This window comes from Felis catus, chromosome A1 (assembly GCF_018350175.1).
Source record: "Felis catus isolate Fca126 chromosome A1, F.catus_Fca126_mat1.0, whole genome shotgun sequence".
Lineage (NCBI taxonomy): Eukaryota > Metazoa > Chordata > Mammalia > Carnivora > Felidae > Felis > Felis catus.
In genome coordinates, this window is record NC_058368.1 from 238,963,941 (window position 1) to 238,974,946 (window position 11,006).

Sequence of the window (11,006 nt, forward strand, 5' to 3'; positions counted from 1 at the left end):
TCAGTCCTTCCAGATCCCTGTTTGTTTCCCATCAGCTTTTCTTTTTTTTCTTCCATCAACTTTTCTATCACTTACTGAAAGAGGACTTGTTAGGACTTTCCTTGCCTTCTATTTTCAATAGAAGAATCCGCCTGGATTTTTATATTTTTTGTAGATGCATATAGGTAGGTTGTGTTGCTTGTCTCCGGTCTAACAATCTCTGTCTCAGGTGGTGTGCTCAGGTCATCTGTGCCCAGCTTCATTATTGATCCAGCGATGTTAGATGTCACCACGTGTTCCACCTATTATGTTTTAGCTATAGCCTTTCTCTTCCCCCGTCTCTCTTGCTTGCTTTCTTTTGGATTATTAGAATATTTTTTAGTATTTTGTTTTTATTAAATTTTCTTTTCTTTTCTTTCTTTTTTTTTTTTTTTGCTATATCTCTTCCCAGTTTCTTTAGTGGTTTCTCTACAGATTACAACATAGATATTAACTTCTCACTCTACTTGTCAATCTACTTACAATTGACATTTTACTACTGCAAGTGGGATGTAGAACCTCATCGCCACAGGAAGAAATAGAAAAGTTGAAGAGATGGATAACCAGCCATGAAATTAAATCAGTAATCAAAAAACTCCCAACAAACGGAAGTGTAGGACCAGAGGCCTCAGAGGTGAATTCTACCAAACCTTTAAAGAAGAGTAAATACCCATTCTTCTCAAACCGTTCCCAAAATTAGAAGAAGAAGGAAAACTTCTTCTATGACCTTCTTCTATGACCTCATTCTATGAGGTCAGCATGACCCTGATTCCAAAACCGATAAAGACACTACGAAAAGGAGAACTACAAGCCAATTTCTCTGGTGATCACAGATGCAAAAATCTTCAACAGAATACTAGCAAACCAAATCCAACAATAACTTTAAAAATAATTTACCAAAATCAAGTGGGATTTATTACCGAGATGCAAAGGTGGCCCAGTATTCACAAAACAATCAACATGATATATCACATCAACAAGAGAAAGGATAAAAACCAGATGATCATTTCAGTAGATGCAGAGAAAGTGTTTGACAAAGTACAACATCCATTCGTGATAAGAACCCTCAACAAAGTGGGTGAAGAGGCAACGTGTGATAAAGGCCACATGTGAAAAACCCACAGCTAACATCATCCTCAATGGTGAGAACCTGAGAGCTTTGCCCCTGAGGTCAGGAACAAGACGCAGATGTCCACTCTTACCACTTTCATTCAGCACGGTACCGGAAGTCCCGGCCGCAGCAGTCAGACAACAAAAAGTGATAAAAGCCACCCAAGCTGGTGAGGAAAAAGTAAAACTGTCTATTTGCAGACGGCATGAAGCCCTGTCACCACATAGACCCCTCTCCCTTTACACGTGGCCCTCATGTGTATCACACGCACATACACGGAAAACCCTCGGACAGCCCTGTTGATGTCACACAGAACAGACATCAGAGCCAGGAAAATCAGGCGTGAAGAGGAGATATAGTCCGCCGCGTTCACTCGGGGATCTACCGCTTCTCTTGTTCCTCCTTCTGGAGTCTGAGTCGCCCTCCGGTGTCACCTCCTTCTGCCTGAAGGGCCCTTAACAGTTCTTCCAAAGCAAGCCCATTGCACCAGGCAATGAGAGTGTGTCCCGGGGGTCTGCATCTTCCTTGTCTCTGAAGGATGCTTTTGCTGATACGACTCTGACTTGATGGCTCTTTTGGTTTCACATTTTAAACATGTTCTTCCATGTGCTCTGGTCTCCACACTGATAAGAAATCTACCCTGTTTCAATTATTGTTCCCCACGGGGATGTGTCATTTCTTTCCGCTTCCCTGGCACTAAATTAACTCAAATGAACACTCTTTGCCGACAAACATGCTATTGAATACCTGTCATCGGTCACCCTCTGGACACAGTGGGAAGCAGAGCTCTGTCCAGGGCAAGGCAGACCTGTGACAGACGCTTGGACGTCTCTCCTGCTTCTGAATAAGCTTCCTCAGTGATTTACTCCAAACATTTTGCTCACATGCTAAGACACCCACTGCCTTTTTCTTACCTTCACTGTGGGGCAGAATCCCCTCTACAGCTTTTGGAAAACACTAAGACCATGTTGCATTCACTCATTCCAACGGCATTCGCCTTCCGAAGAAAATTTTCAGATTCTTAAAAGCAGAGGCTGTGCTTTCTTCTTGGTAACCATTGGGGTGAGATGGACATGAATTAGAGCACGCATTCCGATCACAGCCCTGCGGCCAGTGACTGTATCTTTATGTCTGGGCAAGCTTCTGCCTGTCTCCGGAAGGCCAGTTCCTTGTGCGGCAGAGTAAGGAGATTAAACAGGGTGTTCGTTAAGGTCCTGCCGGAGATGTGACTTCTGCTGCAACATGCAGCACAGCATTAGAACCCCAACAGGCAGCACAAATGTTTCTTTACAGTGAAGGAGGCTCACCTTGCTGCACTGGCTCTGCTGATCGCGGCCGCCCGGGGCCCCCACGGCACCTCCTGGTTTCTCGTCCCGCACAGCTGTGCTGTCATCACACAGCGTGGCCCGTGGGGGCAGCAGGAGGTGGCGGCTCTGAGGGGGGCGCCAGCTCTGAGCGGGGTCGGTAAGCCCGTGTTTCTACCCCAAGGGCCCTCTCTTGGACGGCTGGACTGGGAGACGCTCCGGCGGCGTCCAGACAGAAGCTGGCCCCTCGTGCCCACCTCACACAAGTGAGCCTGGAAGTGGACCCCCAGCTCCCCACCAAGGATGAGGCCACCGTTGCAGCCAAGAGCAGGACGGCCACCACACCGGACCCTGAGCGGACCACCTGGCGAGACCGCCCCCGTTCCCAACCGCGGCCCCTGTGACATGTTTGTTTTTTCCAGCTGCTAGCTTTTGGGCTACGGATCGTTCCGCAGGAACTCTGTCCCTCTGGGCAGGAGGACGAGCGTGGAGCGGAGGCGGTGGTTTGAGTTCTGTGAAGGCAGCTGCTGCCCTACCTCGGGTGTGAGCTATAACTTGGGAGTTGTCTGGCTTCAGTTGTCACTTTCCACAACAACGTGTCCCCAGCTGCATCATCCACGACTCAGCAAAGCAATGGGGTGACTGCGGGCCAAGGACGTAGACCCGGTGTCTCGAGGAGGGCTCCCGCTGAAACTGATGTTTCTGAAGATGCTTCCAGAAGGCTCAGACCGGTCGCCATGGGGTCACACTCTCTCTTCCTGAATGTGGACGACTTCTGAGCTGGGGAAGCGGGAGATAAACCCCAGCGTGTTGACCGCCATGGGGAGGCAGGTGCCAAGGCCAGCGCGTCCCCTCGGCGTTCCGGCCCCAGAGGGATGTGGGTCCGGGCTGCTCCCGGGCGAGGGCCACAGAGTGAGTGACAGGCCAGCTCCTCCCGGCTCCTCCCTGCTCCTCAAGGAGGGCTGCCTGGTGTCTGTGGGCTGGGGGAGCGGGCACAGAGCCTCACTCTTTTACCTCAGGTTATGGCTGGAAGCATCATTACTTTGAAGTCTACTCCCCCCAGACGGTTTGCAGCGTCTCTAAAGTAAATGGGTCACAGAGAGGCAGAAAAATGATGAGGGTGACAGTGGCGTCCTGCAGGATAAGAGGCAGGCGGGCGGGGAAGGTTGTGTGGTCAGTGGGGCTCGGGAAACACCGCGCACACACACACTGCACACCAGGGCTCCTGGAAAGATGCACGGCACGGCCCAGGAAGTCTGCTACAAAGAGACTTCATACCTGCTCAGTCCACACAAAGCTGCCTCGGAATATCTCACCCCCGAATGCCCAGGACTGCTAATTCCAGAGGAAACGCAATGAGAATAATTGCTATGTGGGATGGTGGCCACAGAAGTGATTCTGTGCCCATTTTCCCCTGACGTCCAGTTAACTAAGTTAGAGAAAGGGGCTTGATGTAGTTTCCCTCGTGGGAAAAAACTTCAGACAGAGATACAGAGAAAGGCCGTGAGGGGAAGGAGACAGTCTGGGTTCGGGGCAGCGGACGAGGGGTCATCGGAACTTTGTCATTTTCTTTCAGTGATTACACCTGCCCAGCAGTCAAGGCTGGCTGGACCCTCAGCTGACCCGGGAGGTTTCGACTCCCACCCTTGTACCCTGGGCGGGGCGGTGGCCCGGAGCACTGGCTCGGATCAACAAGTGAGTGGGAAAGATCTTCAACATACACACACGTAGAGAGAAGAGAATCGCACATACCCAGGCACTTACCCGCCGATTTAACAATTCGGCATTTTGTTATATTTGCTCCATCTACTGTTTGGGTCAGAGGATTTTGGCCAACTGACAGAGAGCGTGGCATTTTACCCCTCGGTACTTCACCGGGCATTTCTAAAGAACGAGGCCGGTTTCCTCCGGGGTTTGGCGCCACGGGCAACCACAGACCCCCGTGGGGACCGGATAAACGCGGTCCCTCAGGTCGTCCAGCAGCCGGCCCACTTTCACATCTGCTGACGGTCCTGAGACCTGTGCCCGTGTCCCCCACCACCCACTCCAGGTGTGCCCTGTGCTGGGAGGACGGCGGTCCAGTTAGCTTTACCCAGAGAAGCACAGACACCAAGAGCCGACCATGACCTCCCCGTCCGGAAGCCCCCGTTTACATTTTTGGAAAGTAAAGAAAGTGCTCAGGGGGTCGGAGGAGGAGACCAACCACAGAGAGGTGATGGGAAAGTCTCCGGCGGCCCCCGCTCTCTTGCAGGCCAGGCCCCAGAGCACCCCTGACTGTGTTTTCTCTTCCCTTCACACCAAATGGCGCTACCCTTACCCTGCGGCCCACCGCCCTCACGGATCCCAGGTGGCAGCGGGGGCAGGCCTGGGTTTCCGTCCACGGCTCCCACCACAGAATGTCAGAGTGAGTTCTGTCAGCAACTTGAAGTTTTGCCTTGCGAGCACGCGCATCGTTCCAGGAGGTAGCAGGATGTTATGGAGCCACACCGTGACTTTGGGCTGCACATCTGCTAAAGAGGCACAATTATAAGTGGTGCGCACACCTGACTTTGCTCAAATCCCGCCCGTTACCCGTCCACTCGGCTCCCTCTCCGTGTTTTCAAGATGCCTGGAGGTTTCGCACTTTGCGCACCTGCTCAGGTGCCCTGGGCACCGGGCGGCCTCCCCGGAGGGAACACCAAGGGTGCGGATCCCTGGAGCTTACCGTAAGAAAGACATTGCTTTATTCATTCTCTTCCTGCTTTTTAATTCTGTAGCAAACAAAAGCATAATACCCGTGTGAAGGCTCAGAAATTGGAAATATTAAGTATCAGCAGAAACCAAAGAATTAAGAGCCAGGGAGGGAGCACTGTACGTCTGATATCACACGAACGCCCTAACAAGGCAGAACAAACGTAAAGAAATCTTTAAACACATAATGAGGATGAAATTCAAAACAAGGCCGAGTTTATCAAAGGAAGACACTGCCCGACACCGTGAGGGTTACGACGAAGGGGCTCAGTATTGGCTCACATGCTCGGCGAATGCTGAAACGCTCCGGGTCTTGCCTCCGTGAGAAATCCCCGTGTCCCCTTCGCAGGACGTGGGCCCCGTCAAAGGTTCTCACCCTGCGAAGAGAAGCAGAGACACCCCTTCCACGCGGCCCCCAGCCTCCGCCGTCCGCTGAACACCTACTGTGTGCCAGCCCCCGGGATGCGGTGAGGCTTCGGTGGGGAGGGCGGCAGGGCCAGTCCAAGCAAAGTGAAGAGTCTTGGGCAAGACTGACTCAGAGGCCACTGGATCACGTGTCCCCAGAGGACAGGCCTTGTCGGAGCTCACAGAAGGCCAGGGCCAAACTCGCCTAGTCAGAAAGGGGGCACGACGGTGCAGGACCCCAGCCCAGGGGGGCCCAGCGCACGGCCTTGATCCCCAGATAGCCCATTTTAGGGCGGCAGCGTCTCAGACACTGCCAAAGACAGCACCCCCAGACCTTAGGTCTGTAGGGCCAGGACGAACCAGTCTTTCCCAACCCTTAGAGTTTGGAGAAATCCAGGAAGTGGCCGTCCACAGATAATATTCAGGGACCCCTTACCTCATCTGAGGAACAAGATGGTGATGAGTAACAGATCATCTGGCAGCAGAGGACCCTCGAGGGCGTGAGGTCGGGACAGAGGACCCTCGAGGGCGTGAGGTCGGGACAGAGGACCCTCGAGGGCGTGAGGTCAGGGCAGAGGACCCTCGAGGGCGTGAGGTCGGGACAGAGGACCCTCGAGGGCGTGAGGTCAGGGCAGAGGACCCTCGAGGGCGTGAGGTCAGGGCAGAGGACCCTCGAGGGCGTGAGGTCAGGGCAGAGGACCCTCGAGGGCGTGAGGTCGGGACAGAGGACCCTCGAGGGCGTGAGGTCGGGACAGAGGACCCTCGAGGGCGTGAGGTCAGGGCAGAGGACCCTCGAGGGCGTGAGGTCAGGGCAGAGGACCCTTGAGGGAGTGAGGTCGGGGCAGAGGACCCTCGAGGGAGTGAGGTCGGGGCAGGAGTGCAGGGTCCACTCTCAGCCGGGCCTCTGTGAAGCTGTGTGACTCTGGCCGGGTCAAACAACCTCTCTTTCCTTGCGTCAGGGTGAGGACAGCAGTCCCGGCTGAACTGCGAGGAGGTGAACAGTGCTGGGCCCCACTCGCCGGCACTACAGAGGCGGGCTTTGTCCCAGCCCACCCCACCGGTCCTCCTCTGCCCCTGGCCTCCCCACCCCCACCCCGGCCGGGCTCAGACCTGCTCGGCTTCCGCGGTGACTGCACGTTGCGTCCGTAGGGTAGAACTGACCGCTTAACGGCTATGAACCCTCCGCGCCATGCAGGATGCTTCTCCACTCATTCGGGTCTCCCCTATTTCCCTCGGCCGTGCTTCATAGGGATCTTGTGGACCTTCTGTTAAATGTAGTCTTACGTGCTTGACGGTTTTGATGCTATTATAAACGGAGTCACTCAAAATTTTTGTTTCCAAATTATCTGCTGCCAGTGCGCAGATACGGGACGGACCGTGGCATACTAATCTTGTGTTCTGAGGCACGGCCGCACTCTTCACTCTCGTGTTTTTCTTGACGACTCCTTAAAAATTTCCGCGCGAACAGGCGCACCACCAGTGAGTGGAGACGGAGGCAGCTTGACGCTGTGCTGACCGGTCTCTGTCCCTTATTTTCTTCTTGCTTTGCTGCACTAGGGGCTGCAGTGAGAAGGGGGGGTCGCAGGTCACAGCAGGCTCCTTCCCTCATTCCGCCTCGGAGGAGAAGCACCAAATATTCTGCCATTTAAGAACAAGGATGCCTATAGGTTTTACTTTGATGGCTTTGATTGCTGAAAGCTTTGATCTTGCACGTAGTTTCAGTTTGGGTCAGTGCTCTTTCTGCCCCCTGGAGATATTCACAGGTTTTCTCCTTTATTTTGTCCGTATGGTGAATTCCATCGATCTGACTCTCAAATAGTAACCTAACCCTGCAATCCCAGAGAAACCGACCTTTTTTTTTTACATATTGCTACATTCAGCTTGCTAGGATTTTGTTCAGATTTTTTGCATCTCTTCTCATGAAGGGTGTTCCTCTGCGGTCTCCATACCTTACAACGCCTTTGCCGGGTTTCGACATCAGAATTAAGTTGGTCGCATAAAACAAGGTTTCCTTCTCCCTAGTTTTTGGCATATTTTGTGAAATATTGGCATCATATCTTCATTAACTATCAGATAGAATTTATCTTTGAAGTCCTCTAGCTCAGGCATTGTCTTTGTGGGAAGGCATTTGATAACTAATTTAATTCCTTTACTAGATATACAGTCGTCAATAACAGCATCCAGTTCATTCTCACCTGAAAGACTAGGGCTATTCAAATTGTCTATTTTACCTTGTGTCAATTTTGGTAAGTTGCGTTTTGAAAGAAGGTGTGACACAAGTTGTCAAATTTGTCAGTATAAAATTATTCATAATGTTCTAATACTATCCTATTAACATACGTAGAGTTTGTAGCAACTTCATCTCATATTTCTGATGTTGGCAACTTATGGTTATTTCTCCTTTGATCAGTCTTGCTAGGATTTTATAATTTTATTGATCTCAAAAAGCAACTTTTGTCTTCATTGACTTCTCGGTCAATCCTGTTATTCATCTCTTACCTTTCTCATTTTTGCTTCTACTTCCTGCTACTTAATTTGGGTTTATTTTGCTCATTTTTCAAACTTCTTTAAAAAAATTTTTTTTTAATGTTTTTATTTATTTTTGAGACAGAGAGAGACAGAGCATAAGTGGGAGAGGGGCAGAGAGAGAGGGAGACATGGAATCGGAAGCAGGCTCCAGGCTCTGAGCTGTCAGCACAGAGCCCGATGCAGGGCTTGAACCCACGAACTGCGAGATCATGACCTGAGCCAAAGTTGGATGCTCAACCGGCTGAGCCACCCAGGCGCCCCTAATTTTTAAACTTCTTAAAGTGGAATCTTAGATCGTCTGTTTGAAAAAATTTTAATGTCTATTTATTTATTTTGAGAGAAAGAGAAAGACAGCACGAGTGGGGGAGGGGCAGAGAGAAGGGGAGAGAGAATCCCAAGCAGGCTCCATGCTGCCAGCACAGAGCCCAATGCGGGGCTTGAACTCACAAACCACGAGATCATGACCTGAGCCAAACAAAATCAAGAGTCAGACACTTAAGAGACTGAGCCACCCAGGCACCCCTGTTTGATTTTTTTTAATGTGAACATTTATATAACTTTTTTAACTATAACCTTTAATTATAATTAAAATTTCCCTTCCAAGCCCATCTTTGGCTCATCTTACAGATTTTATTTGTTATACACTCATTATTGCTCAGTTTGAAGTATTTTCTAATCTCCTGTGTGGTTTTTTGACCCATGGATTATTTAAAGGTATGTTCTTTAATTTGCAAATATCTGTTTTTCCCCAAATGTGTAATTATTAATTTCTAATTTAACTCCATTGTGATCAGAGAATACAGTTTCTAAGATTTCAGTTACTGGAAACATCTGAGACTTACTTTACAACCCAGCATATGATCTATAGTAATTTTAAGTTCCTGAATTTCCATTTGGTTCTCTAAAAAAATAATTTATATTTCTCTGTTGGGAATCCCCATCTGTTTATCTGTTATGACCATATTTCTCTTAAATTCCCTGAACATATTAAAGTCTTTGTCTTCTGGGGCATCTGGGTGGCTCAGTTGGTTGAGCCTCCGACTTCGGCTCAGGTCGTGATCTCACAGCTTGTGAATTTGAGCCCGGTGTCGGGCTCTGTGCTGACAGCTCAGAGCCTGGAGCCTGCTTCCGATTCCGTGTCTCCCTCTCTCTCTGCCCCTCCACCGCTTGTGCTCTGTCTCTCTCTGCCTCTCAAAAATGAAGAAACATAATTTGAAAAATTAAAAGAAAATAAGCTTCTTGTCTTCTAGTTTCGCCATCTTTCATGATCTTGAGCTGGGTCACACTTCCCTGTGTCTTTGCCTGTCGAGTGACGTTTCGTTGGAAACCACTGCGTGCCGGTCTGCAGCCCAGACTCTGCATTGTCCTAACTTCACCGGAAGGGTGTTCATCTTTGTTCCAGCAGGCCGTCTACCTGGCTGCAGACACCGGCCTCGGCCTCCCTGTGACAGAGGCAGCTGTCTGTCTGCTCAGCCCTTCCTGCCTGTGGCTGCTGCTCCTCTGCTCTGACATCTCAGCATCCGCCCTGCACGTGCGGCTTGGGAGTCAGACGAGGGTTTGGACGGAATCTGTACGCAGACCTACAGCCTCATTGTAGCCCTTCTGGGGACTTCACCCTTCACTTTCTGGCGTCCAACTCTTCAAGCCAGGGGGGCCGTGGCCTCTGCTTGACTTGCACGGCCCCCCACCCCCAGCTGCCATCGGGCCACAGCTGTTTCTGTGCGAGCCCCTGTTGCAGTTCTATTCATTTAGGGTTTTTTTTTAAGTATTTAAGTTTGTACCTTCGTTCATTGCTTTCCAATACCTTTAACTAGTGCTGTTTGTTTAATTAAAAAAATATATTTTTATTTAAAAAAAATTTTTTTAACGTTTGTTTATTTTTGAGACAGAGAGAGACAGAGCATGAACAGGGGAGGGTCAGAGAGGGGGAGACACAGAATCCGAAACAGGCTCCAGGCTCTGAGCCGTCAGCACAGAGCCCGACGCGGGGCTCGAACTCACAGACCGCGAGATCATGACCTGAGCCGAAGTCGGACCCTCAACCCACTGAGCCACCAGCTGCCCTTGTTTGTTTAATTTTAGAGAGAGAGAATGAGCACGAGCATGGAAGAGAGGCAGAGAGAGAATCCCAAGCAGCTTCCATGCTCATCACAGAGCCTGAGGGGGCTCCGTCCCACCACCCTGAGGTCACAACCCGAGCCAATACCAAGAGACGGCACTCAGCTGATTGAGCCACCCAGCTGCTCCTTTAGTGGTTCTAATTTTGTGCAGAATGTGTCATTACTGTCGAAGGGAGAGTTACGCTGCCATTTACAAAGCAAAACCCCATATAGTTTTCATGCCTCCCTCATGTTTTAATTTCAGAATAATTGATACTGTTTACATTTACATTTACCGATTTCTGTGCTCTTGCTTCTTCCAATGCATCTCCTCCTTCCGGACAAAGTACGTGCTTGGTGGCTACTCCAGGGGGAGGCTGTATGCTATACATACCCCTTTTCGTCACCAAATGTCCCAAAGTGCCTTATTTTACCCTCGTTCTGGAGCCTAGTCTGTCAATTTAGCGTTGACAGCTACTAACCCTCACACGCTGAAGCCACATTGCATTGTTTCCTGGCATCCGTCACTGTGAATGAGACTCTGTGGCCAGTGTGATTTCCTTCCCTTTGTGGGTGCGTTGGACACATCTCACGCAGCCCTGCGGACGGTCTCAGCCTCACCTGCTGTCTGGACCCTGACCGCCTTGCCATCCTCAGTGTCTGAGACACATCCACATCACACACCCTGGAAAGAATTCCTCAAAGATATTCCACCGTCAGTGAAGACAATGATACCTTCTGAGTTATTCTGAAAAATCAGAGAACAGACTGCACGTTTTAGAACATGACACCTTTAGGTTTCAACCTCCA

General features: G+C 50.4%; 1 non-coding gene across 3 annotated transcripts; it reads right to left on the reverse strand.

The window, feature by feature from the left end:
* Positions 1 to 363: 363 nt before the first annotated feature.
* Positions 364 to 6,641, reverse strand: LOC102902236. 3 transcript variants are annotated; one of them, XR_006586692.1, is made up of 5 exons: positions 6,005 to 6,641; positions 5,446 to 5,540; positions 5,138 to 5,183; positions 4,751 to 4,940; positions 364 to 3,512 (listed from the first exon to the last, which is right to left on the reverse strand). It is a non-coding gene; the product is annotated as an uncharacterized LOC102902236 (transcript). The 3 variants fall into 3 exon arrangements; XR_002146371.3 differs by having other exon boundaries at positions 364 to 3,208; positions 3,448 to 4,940; XR_006586691.1 differs by having other exon boundaries at positions 364 to 4,940.
* Between the last annotated feature and the right edge of the window lie 4,365 nt (positions 6,642 to 11,006).